Here is an 11,696-nt window from a genome sequence, read left to right on the forward strand (position 1 = left end):
ATATTTATTAAATATTTATTCTTAGTCAAGTTAAAGCATAATCATTTTTGAACACTTAACACTAACAATATTTCTCATCATAATCCTTTTTCTAGAAAATCAAGCTGGCAATCTCTGTTGGTGACTTCAAAGGTCTTTGAATCAGATCCTTGTAAGAAGAAAGATAGGTACTTTTGCTAGTGGTAGGCCACCAGGGACAAACATGTTCATTCAGTATTCTGACTCAGACAAGCTCCCAAAAAATTGTGCCTCTGTAATGCAATGAGGTAGTTCCTTTTGTTTTTTTTCATAACATTATATAATAACTTGGTTCTGTTCTTTAACTAGCTATGTAATTTATAATTTGAAAGATATGTGATATATATGGATGTTTATTGATATATGATTGTGAGTTTTATGGATGTTTATGAGCCACATGTACAACGCACCCTGAGCCACAAATTGACATGACGACATTTGACCGAGCAATGACAAGGCATTGTTTGTTCATCAGTGTTGGGACTATTTACTGTTTTGAAACAGGTCTTTGAAGTTCAAGTTCTTTTGCTGAAAATGCTTTTTTTAAACTTGAAGCTACGTTATCTATTCTAAAGTGTGTATGCTGCTCAGTTCTGTGAGACTGATACTTGCCCTGGATGAGTTTGCACTATTGAACTTAATTCCACAAAGAGCTGACCAAGGCTAATTGCCTTAGATATTTCCTTAGCTACATAAAACTCAGAATATAGTATTCCTGCTGAAAGTGTTGTCTTTATTTTTTTCTTTCCATGTCGATCCACTGTGAAAACTACTAGAAACTAACAAGTAGTGTTTATCTTAGCTTACAGTGTTACTTCTAAGAACTAGGTTTATTGATAAATGGAAAAAAAAAAATTACCAGAACTTTGAAAATCATGTACTTTTCTGTCTCTGTGATATTTTCTTCTAACACAGTAATGATTTAGGTAAATTAAAGCCCTTCTGAAAGACAATTGAAACCAACAGAGTTCTTTTGCTGTGCTTCTGAGATAGTGTTATGCCTTGGAGTGTATTATACTTTAATTTCTAGATATTATGGTTTCTACGTATAAGCATTCCATATGTTTGGTACAGAGTCTTGCATTAAAACCTATTCTAATAGATGAATGTTGAGCTGTGAAATCTGAGAAAATAAATTCAATTAACTTTGAAAATCTCCATTTCAAAAAATAATATATGGCTTCTTTGTACTCTTTTTGAGACAGAAGGTAAAATATGTGAGATGGAAAGGTGAATATTCTGAGATTAGTTTAGGGTGCTGTGAAAGAGGCTGATGTGGAAAAAAAGAAAAAAGGGAAAAAAAAAAGAAAATGGGCTATATATATTTAATAGCATTTCTAAATAACTGAAATGCTGAAATGATTAATACACAGTATTTCTATATACCTGAGTTCAGCAAAATGGGCTAATGAAATATCCATGGAGCATATGAGTATTCTTTGAAGTACTGTTTAGTGATCCACCCCCTCTGTTAATGTTCTGCTGTCAGGAATATACTGGAAAATTTTCTTTTGCTTAAACCAACAGACATATATTATGACAAATGTCATGACTTCAGACTGGGGGAATAACAGTGAATAAATGTATATTTAATAGTGGGAAATATTGTATATTACCAGCCTACTTATACAAAACTCTTTTTTTTTTTTTTTAACTCATAAATTCAACAAAATAAATCAATATATGTACTTTATATACTTGACAGTGTCTATATGCAATTCTTATTTGTATAATACACACAGAGACACATAAATGTATTTATATATATATTTGTATATAGCCATTTTTCCCTGGTATGTTGATTATTCTAATCTCCGTCAACTTTATGTCAGACTAATTTCACTGATGTCAGTAATCACTTCTTATTTATATACTGCCACTAACAGAAAAACCCATATTTATACAATAAGACAAGATTTAAGTGTATGAAGACTCAGGACTTCACAGTCCTGGTTTTAGGTTTATAATAATAACAGTTTAATTTTCAAAATGCATCTATTGAATGTTAAGTATTTTTTTATTCTTTGGACTGAAAAACCTTGCTTATCCTCCAGCTTCTCAGGATTGTTCACCTTGTTGTACAGCTCAGTCTTTATGTTATTACCTGTGCAGTGATGATTTATAACAGTTGAGAACTTGTTCAATATTTTTCTTCTCTTTTCTCTGAAGTGATGGCAACCAACACTTCAAAATAAAAATGCTGTAATTGTGTCAAGAATCCACTGGCCAAAATAAACGTCTATAACTTCAAATATTTTTGCTTCTCTAAAAAATTTCCTTTTTCTTTTTTTTGTGGCTAAATTTTATTTTGATGTTAAACTTCAGATTTGAAATTTTTAGCAAAATGTAATTAATACTTAAATTGGCAATATTCAGGGGTTTTCATTGTTACTTCTAGCTAAGTGTTCAGCAATCATGTTGTATTATAAATGTAAACCTTTTGTCTCCCAAACCAGGATATCAACAAGCTCTTTATTTAATTCTAATCACTTTCCTACACTTAATATTAGTGTGACATAATATTAGTTCTACCTTCAGGCTATCAGAAAAAACTACTTTCATGCATCTTTTCTTGCAAACATTAGACTGCCTAAAGCAAAGCATTACTGGCAAAGCAATAACAAGGAGGTACTTATAGGTGTTTACTGCAACAATCTAAGGAAGATGAAAATGTGCAGTAGTAATATTAACAAAAGCAAGTAAAGGAAAAAAATCCACAGTGATTTCATAAGTATGAATTTTATGCTTATTACACATTTACTAAATGCAAAATTATCTGCTGCTGTTCATAAACCATCTGACCTTAGAAATACTTTTCCTGCTCACAGCACCATAGCACTGGAACAGACAACCTCTATATTTTAAACAGCATCCACACTGTTCTGGAGAGATCTCTTCAGAAGGCAACAGTCTTAGTGTGGATGTTATAGCAGCAATCATGTCAGGAGAGCATATTTCCTAGTTAGCCAGTGTTTTGTGGATTGGAAGCCTGAATGTGGGTGTTAATGTTAACTATTTTTTTTTCTCTCTTCTGAAAGACACTCCCATCTATTTATCTATTTTAAGTATCCACTGACTTCCTTTCCTCAGCCTCATTAGACAGAAAATAGCTATATGCGATTTGAAATTAAATTGTCTGAACAAGCTCGGACATTTTATTAAGCTCTTAGAAGTGCTTTTCTATTAATTTATTTTATTTAAAAAGAAAACACAAAACATTTCTTCATTTAACATGGAAAGAGGAATTTATTTTACTTAATTTTCTTGTTTAGTTTACCTAGTAAGTGTATAAGAATGTGATGCCTGGAAATGCACTAACCATGTAGAGATGCTTAAGTCACGTAGCAGATGTTAAAAAAAAGGAAAAAACATGAAATTTCATCCTCAGCCTGACAGAGACAGTGAAACTGATGTTAAGATCATCAAATCTTTTTCTTATGGGGTGAGGGAAGAGAGAGTTCAGTGTTCCTTCTGATGCTGATGACTAGTAATTAAAGAAAGCTATGTGAACACTCCTCTACCGATGGGGATGCAAGTAAATAACTGAACGTTAGTTTAGGCAGAGTTTTGAGTATGTCATTTATTTATGAATGCTTTAATTCAAGAGAATGTGGAGGTTGTATGGGAATTAGAGCTTTTTACTATGTTATTTTCTTGGAAAATATTTAGTTTAGTAATCTTAGCCAGCTGGTGATTTTGGTTTATGTTTTTTTTTTGCTTACATGTACCTCTGAGCCAAAAGTGAGGTACTGACATCAGTCTGTCATAATACACCTGTTTGTGATGATTTCGAAAACTTGTTGAAAACATTCTAGACTAGAATTTACCTCAAGTAAACCTCAAAAAAGGTAAGTCAGTTATCTAAAATTTGTTTGAATAAAAATTGAAAGTGTAAACTAGTGAAAAGTCCAGAATCTGTGAAAGTGTAACTATATGAAAAACAGCAAAAAAAAAGAACTATAAATTAAAAAACAAAACAACAAAACGCTAACAAAAAGAATGTTGGGGATTTTTAGATTTTTTTTTTTTTAATATAAGATTAATGTACAATATATTTTTGGTTACTTGGCTTTGATCTTTAAATAAATAACAAGCCAGAGGCTGCAGTTCTGTAAAGGTAGGGTAGAAAGTGTAAAGTACCATTCATGCTGCTTCCAAGTTTATACTGTCGTTTTTGATATTTAAAAGTAAAGAAATATGTTATTACTTTTAGACATGTATGGAAGACACTGAGTCCTGTCTCTTTTTCTTTTTGGTATTTTTTTGTTTTGGTTTGTTTGTTTGGTTTTTTGTTTGTGTATGACTGTCAGATCAAATAGTTGGCAACTCGTTCTGGATTGACTCCAAAACTGGAGTTAACTGAAAGAAAACAGTTGCTGAAAATAATTCTTTAGTAAAGAAAAAACAAGAAGCAAACAGTCCTAAAAATGGAATTTAAATTCAGTAACTGCTTTACTCAGCTTGGTGTCATCTGCAAATGGCTGAGGGTGCACTCAATCCCACAAATACCTTAAGTAATACTTGTCCAGAGACACCACTCATCACTGATCTCCACACAGACATGGAGCCATTAACCACAACTCTTTAGGTGCAATCATCCAGCCAATTCCTTATCCACCAAGTAGTCCATCCATCAAATCCACAAATGTCACAAGTTGAGCAACAGCCCTGCCCCACCTACAGACTTTACAAAGGAGAGATAATCTTGCTTCCAACCGTGGTGTGACTTACTCAGCCACCTCACCAGACAAAGGAGAATGGACCCTCATCTCTTTTTGGGACAGGAGCAGAAGAAGTGCCTGAGGAGTGCCCCTGCATAACAGGTACAGTGCCTTGTGGCTGAAGAATGAAGACAAAGAGAGTAACAGGCTATAGCCAGGGAAGGCTGGCACTCACCCACATTAAAACCAGGGCAACAAGAACAGTACGTAGGGTGTTAATAGCTGGAGACTCCTTGCTGAGAAGCATCAAAGTGCCTATTTGTTTGCAGCTGCCTGCTAGGAGCTCGCATACATCTCACAGAGAAGCTGCTGAGTCTAGTAAAACCTGCACGCTATCACCCATTCCTATTATTTCAGGCAGGGTCAAATGATGCTGCAATGAGGGCAACTCAAAAACATCAAAATAGATTTTATGTCCCTCAGAATGTCTTGCTTATCTAAAGAAGGCAAGCACGGGATTTACAGCATCAGTCACATGATAATTAGTGGGCATCCTACATTCAACAGGTGTTTAACTGTCGTAGCTCAGAGTGTGCCAGATGTCACTCTCTGGAGTAAGACATCAAGAAGCACACCTTCTAGCCTGCATAAAGTTCTGTATTGACTTTTCTGACTGAACTGTCTACACTTTCAGACAATTTGTCATGGAGCATATCTTAGCTGCTTTAAGTAATGATGGTGTATAGATAGTTGGCACAAATAGCTCTGCCTGTTGATTTCAGGTGATATATAGAGTCTACTCACACATAAATTGTATGATTTTGTTGCATTTCTTACCTATTACACTAGCCCCTTTTTTATGTCACTATCAAACCCATTGAAATCAACAGTCTCTTTGTGACACAGTAACAGGAGGAAGCAAATTATTTTTATAAGAAGAGCCCCAGATTATTACTGAAGCTGGAAGAAAATAATTTGCAAGACTTCAAATATTGATGTTTGCACTTGGATAAAACTAAGATATTTCAAAGTTTTTCTGAATATTAAAGGAAGCGGTACCACAGCATGGTGGATAACCTGACAGCAAATGTGGCATCTTTATAGGATTCAGATGGAAATGCCTAAACTAGACTACAGCTTTGAACTCTAATCTTCTCAACTGTCATGACTGACCTGACCAGTTACCTGTTGTTATGTGGTTACTACATTATAATAAGATTCCTAGGCTGAAAAATATTTTTTCCCAGTTGTGGTTTAATTAAAAAGAAATAGTTTTCACAGAGTCCATATTTGACAAGATAAAAAAAAAATGGAGAGAAGATTCCTAATCACCAGTTAATAGACAATGTTACACCTTTTTAACACGCACTGTTTGAGAGGTAGGCTTTGCATGTGAAACCTATTTTAGTGTTACTGAAATATCTGGTTTTCATACATCATTTCCTTTTGAAAAGTAATGATCTAAGATGCAGAGAATCCACAGAATGTGAAGAATTTAGAGAAAATTTCTCAATGATAAACCTATGTACTGTTAAAGTCCATGATGTCCCAGGTCAGTTATTCCAGCATTTTTCCCAATTATAAGTATTAGAATATTAGCTTTTATATTTTTCCCTCTGCAATCTGTTTTCTCAAATACTACCCATTACAGATTATGTTCAGGACACTTCTCAAGTACTTCAGCCTGGAATCATCATTACACATATATCCTAGTGTTGATGTCTAGCAATAGGGATATTGTCATTGACACGTGTTGCAAGAATTTAATTATAATTAAATAGGCACCCGACCAAGCTACACTCAGCTACATTATAATGTGATTAAAAGCTTGCTCTAAAAAAATAGTCAGGATCTGTTCTGCTAGTTTTACTTTCTAATCCTCTAAAAAGGATTAACATTAACAAATAGTCTTATTATTTCACTGCTTCTTCATTTCAAGGCTCAAATAACATTTGAAGATTAGAAAGCTTACTTTGACTTCTGCCATTGATGTTGCACAAACTAACATAGCCTTTTCACATAATAATTTTATGATTATGTAGTATTTTATATTTAGACATATTTACTCCTGCTATTTATACTTATCTTGTGAATTCTTTTGGGTTTGTTTTTGGTTTGTTGTTTGGTTTTGGGTTTTTTTTTCCCCATTAGATGCAGGTCTGTCTACCTGTCTGATCCATACAATAAAATTGATTGAAACCTCCATTGGTGTTCCTTTCTTTAGCCTAATTTATTTTCATTATCTTAAACAGAACACTTAAAATCCTTTCCATGAACATTTATATGCACTCTACAGATTTTTTCATTGTCTTTAATAAAAATGTTAACTAATTTACCTCTAAAAAAAGAAAGATACTATCAGAAATATTTATTTAGAATAAGAAAAAAGTCACACAGAGATTATTTTAATCTAAGTATATTTAACATTTTGCTACTAATTAGTATTTTATTCAAATAAACTATGAGAGGTTTATATATTGAGTATCTTAACTGCTTTGCCAGTTGGGCAATTTAGTTAATTAATTTATTTTTGCCATTATTTGCTAAAAAAATTGTGAAATAACTAATCTAAACTTAGTTTTTAATTTAATAGGGAGACTTTAGGTGTAAATTCTGGAGTAAAAATTATTCAGTTAGGCATCTGTATTGCCAAGCAGAAGTTTAAAGTCACTACTTAAAATTCATAGGATAGAATGGTAGCTTCCAGGAGACATTTATTCAAAGAATGTCCCTTGTTCTAATAGAAACAAGAAATAAAACTTTAGGCTTATTCCTGAGAATTTTAATTTGTACTATCCCTTCAGATAATGTTTACAAATTCTTAGATGTTATTCTGTAGGCACTTAACCTAAATTAAAATAGTAAGATGAGAGCTTACCTTGGATAAGGAAAATGTGTTCAGTCATGTTCGATGCAGAGCTGGGCTCAGTCCCCAACATTCTTGAGAAAGGTAGAAAGGGTTTTGTATCCAAAAGTTTTGTTGAGAAAAATGTTATGTTCCTGTTTTTACCCTTTAATATAATTTTAAAATTATTGGCCTTATATTTGCAAAGTCTTTATATATGTGTTCTTTTCAAATAGCATTTAGTATACCCTTGAGTAACAGAATATTCATATTTAGTGCAAATTCTAAGTACTTTTGGAGAATCCTATGGGAAACAGACTGATTTAAAATGTACTTTAATTTGAAACTATGATTTCTATACAGGGCTATTCTGGAAACACTATGTGAAGTAAAGATTCAGAACAGAACTGGCATTCTGCATATGATTAGAAAGACCAAAATTATCTTTTCCCTGGCACATCTGCAAAAGACAGCACTTAAAAAATAAACTCTCTCTGCAGGCTATTGAAATTAAGCACAGTGATCTCATACAAAGCATGGTGCAGATGGTACCATGGGATGAAGACAGTTGAATCTTTTGACAGAAAAGATTAAGTCAGACCAAGCTTGCCTTCTTTCACAAAATATAATTACGTAAACTACAAAGCTCCATTATAGACAATGTTTATAATTTGCAACTGTTTTCCCCTTAATTTTAAATAAAGCCTGTTAATGGTTGATGTCAAGCCAATGTATTTCCTACAGATGCCGCAAACAATGAACAATCAAAAATCTGTTTCTGTTGTTTCTTTCGTAATTATTCAAATTGTGGGATCCTGTAATAAAAATCAACGTAATGACCGAACACTATCGCATGTTGATAAATATCATAGTCTTTCAATTTCACAAAGAAAACTATGGCATACTAACTAGTAGAGAAATTAATTTCTTTGTCTACAACAACACATAGAATTTGATTTTACGAATTTTCAACTTTAGATCATTTTACAGTATAGAGTGTTTCCCAGTTTTGTTGATTTATCTAATATGTGTAAGGAGTTTGTGAATCTCTGGTTTATGTTCAGACAATATTATATATCATTAGAATACAAACATTGTTGCAGTCATTCAAACAATGAATTGCTGTATTCCGCAGAACGATGGGAAAATGCTTCTTTCTATTATTCTGTTGTTTTTAAAATTTGCATACATGTAGAAAGTGATTCTGTGTGGAGCTCTACTAAGGCAGTTTCTTGCACAAATTTAGCTTTTTTCAATCTCCTTGTATTACTGCATGAGCCTGGAGGTCTTTACTACTGTGTTTGATAGTAAAGCTAAAGCTAATTTATTAAAACCAGAAGGAACAAAAAGACTTCCTAAAAGTCAGGGAGAAACTCTAAATTTCCTGTTCTAAGGGAATTTCCTCTCATTTAGGTAGGCTGAAACAGATGACTCATATGGAGTCTGCTTTTGGTTTCCTCATACATCTTTGTCAAAGGAAAAAAAGAACTTTAAGATGACATAAGGATTTGAATGATACATTTAGTCTGCTAGATGTTACTTTGGCAGAAGAAGTCTCCAACTGTTACTGATCTTGGGTTGGAGCAGACAGAATTTTATTTATTTTTCCATTGAAGAGCATCTTGTGTTAGAAAAAAAAAAATCCCACAAAACAAAGCAAGAAAGTCTGGCAAACTACTCTTGATGTAAAGTACTAAATCTCCTTCCATGTCTACAGGGCCCATGAAATTTGCTGTCAGTTATAGTATTATAGTACTGATCATGAAGCACCATTAGGAATGCAAATATAACCCTGGAAAGAGGGGGGAAAGAGGTATCTTTTCAGTGACATGAGACTGTGTAAGTCACAGTGGGTTTTGGTTTGGAGGCATTTTGGGTTGACCCAGTAGGTAGCTATGCACCACTCAGCTGCTCTTTGACACACACCTCAGCAGGATGAGGAAGACAATTTGAATGTTAAAAGTGACAAAACTCACAGCTTGAGATAAAGACAATTTAATAAGTAAAGCACAACCTGTGCATGTAATAAAGCAAAATAAGTAATTCATTATTTCCCATTAGCAGGCAGATATTTGGCTATCTTCAGGAATGCAAGGCTCCATCACATGAAGTGTTTATTTGAGCAGACAAATGCCACCACTCTGAATGTCACCCTCTTCCACCTTCTTTTCTCCAGTTTTATTGCTGAGCATGATGTCATATAGTACAGGTTATCCTTTTGGTCAACTGGGATTAACTTTTCTGGCTGCATACCCTCCCAACTTCTTGTGCACCCTTAGCCTACTTGATGGCAGGGCATTGTGAGAAACTGAGAAGAGCTTGCCAGTGTGTAAGCACTGTTCAGCAACAGTTAAAACATTCCTGGGTTATCAACACTGTTTATTACAAACTAAATCATAGCATTATACAAGCTGCTATGATGAAAATAACTCCATCCCAGCCAAAAGCAATACAAGCATTTGGGGTATTTTTGTTGTTGGGGTTTGAAGAAGGAGGGTTGTTGGCTTTTTCCCACTGATGCTCTGTGCCCTTTAGAATTATCACAGTATCTGAAAGCTATAACTTCTGGCAGATATTCAGCATCTGATAGGCCCCATCCCCTTGAAAAACTCCAGTGGCTGGCTCAGACACCCAATCTGTTTTTGGATACCAGGCTCCCCAGCTGGTGGCGCTTGTATGCACAAGCTCCCAAGGCTGCAGCTCCACTCCAGTTGCTGGTATCAATTCGCTAACTCACTTAAACCCTCAGACACACACACAGAGGTGACTGGCAGCTGGCCAGGTCCCCCTTTGTCCCTAGTAGCCAGCCCCCCTTCTTGATACACACTTATATACAGGTTTCATGCTTAGAGACCCCTGACTCAATGGTGTCTCCACCAGTATTCTGGAACTCCCCATGTCCTTCCAAAGTCAGTTTCTTCCCTGCTTAGAAACACCACCATACCATCCAACTCCCAGGACACTTAGTTTACTAAGCAGCTAATTATTCTTGACCTTCACTAGCAAACACACACTCACACACTGCACTCACTCCAGTTGCTGGCACCACAGGTACATGGGCTTCAGTGGCCAAGGCCACGGTTGTTGGCACTCTGATTTCACTCACTCCACTCTCCCCCACCAGCTGCTGGCATGAAGGCACACAGGTCCTACAGCCCTCAGTCCCAATCCAGCTGCTGGAACTCAGACCTATGTACACATAAAAGCACACAGAATAGTGAGTTCCTCAAGCACTAAAACACCTAGAAATGGAATTTAGTGAGAAGTTATGCAGCTGACTAAAAATTTTTTTTAATTTTAAAATTTGACAGTTCAACGATACCATTAGATTTTCAGAAAATAATAATAAAAAAATTTTGGTGTGTTCTCGATAACAGCAAAGTGAGGACTTGATCTTATAAAAGATATGTAGTATAAGAGATTTATAATTCTAGGTTTCAAACACGAATTTATTATTTAGTTTCAACTCATTTGAAACCTCAGCTTGGAGATACTAAAAATGTCACATGGCTTTGCCTTTAAAGTTGTTGTGGGGTTTTTTGTTTGTTGGTTGTTTTGGGTTTTCTCTTTTTTTCTTTTAGCTTCTGGAGAAGAGAAGGCTGCGTGGAGACCCCATAGCAGCTTTCTAATATCTGAAGGGGGCTTACAAGGATACCATCATGGACACTTCATCAGGAGATAGGTAGTAGATAGGAGATTGTAGTGGTTTCAGGAGACATCAGAAAACTCTTCATCAGGAGATTGTAGTGGTAGGACAAGGGGTAATGTGTCCAAACTTATAAAGGATAGGTTTAGGTTAGATAGAAGACAGATATTTTTCCTGTGAGAGTAGTGAGGCACTGTTACAGGCTATGCAAGGAAGTGGTAAATGCTCCATCCCTGGCAGTGTTCAAGGCCAGGTTGAATAGTGCCTTGGGCTACACGGTGTAGGGTGAGACGCCCCTACCCATAGCAGGGGTTTGGAATGAGGTGATCTTAAGGTCCTTTCCAACCCAAAACATTCTATGATTCTGTGATTCCTAGAATTACTTTTCTGTGCTTTATCAGCACCGACAGTACAGAAAAATATTTACTCTTCTGAACTCTTTCTATATGAATGAGTGTATGATCATGTTCTTGTCAAACACATTCACTGGGGAAGAACATATTTTATGCAATAATGAATTGATTAG

Source organism: Psittacula echo (genome assembly GCF_963264785.1).
Source record: "Psittacula echo genome assembly, chromosome: 1".
Lineage (NCBI taxonomy): Eukaryota > Metazoa > Chordata > Aves > Psittaciformes > Psittacidae > Psittacula > Psittacula echo.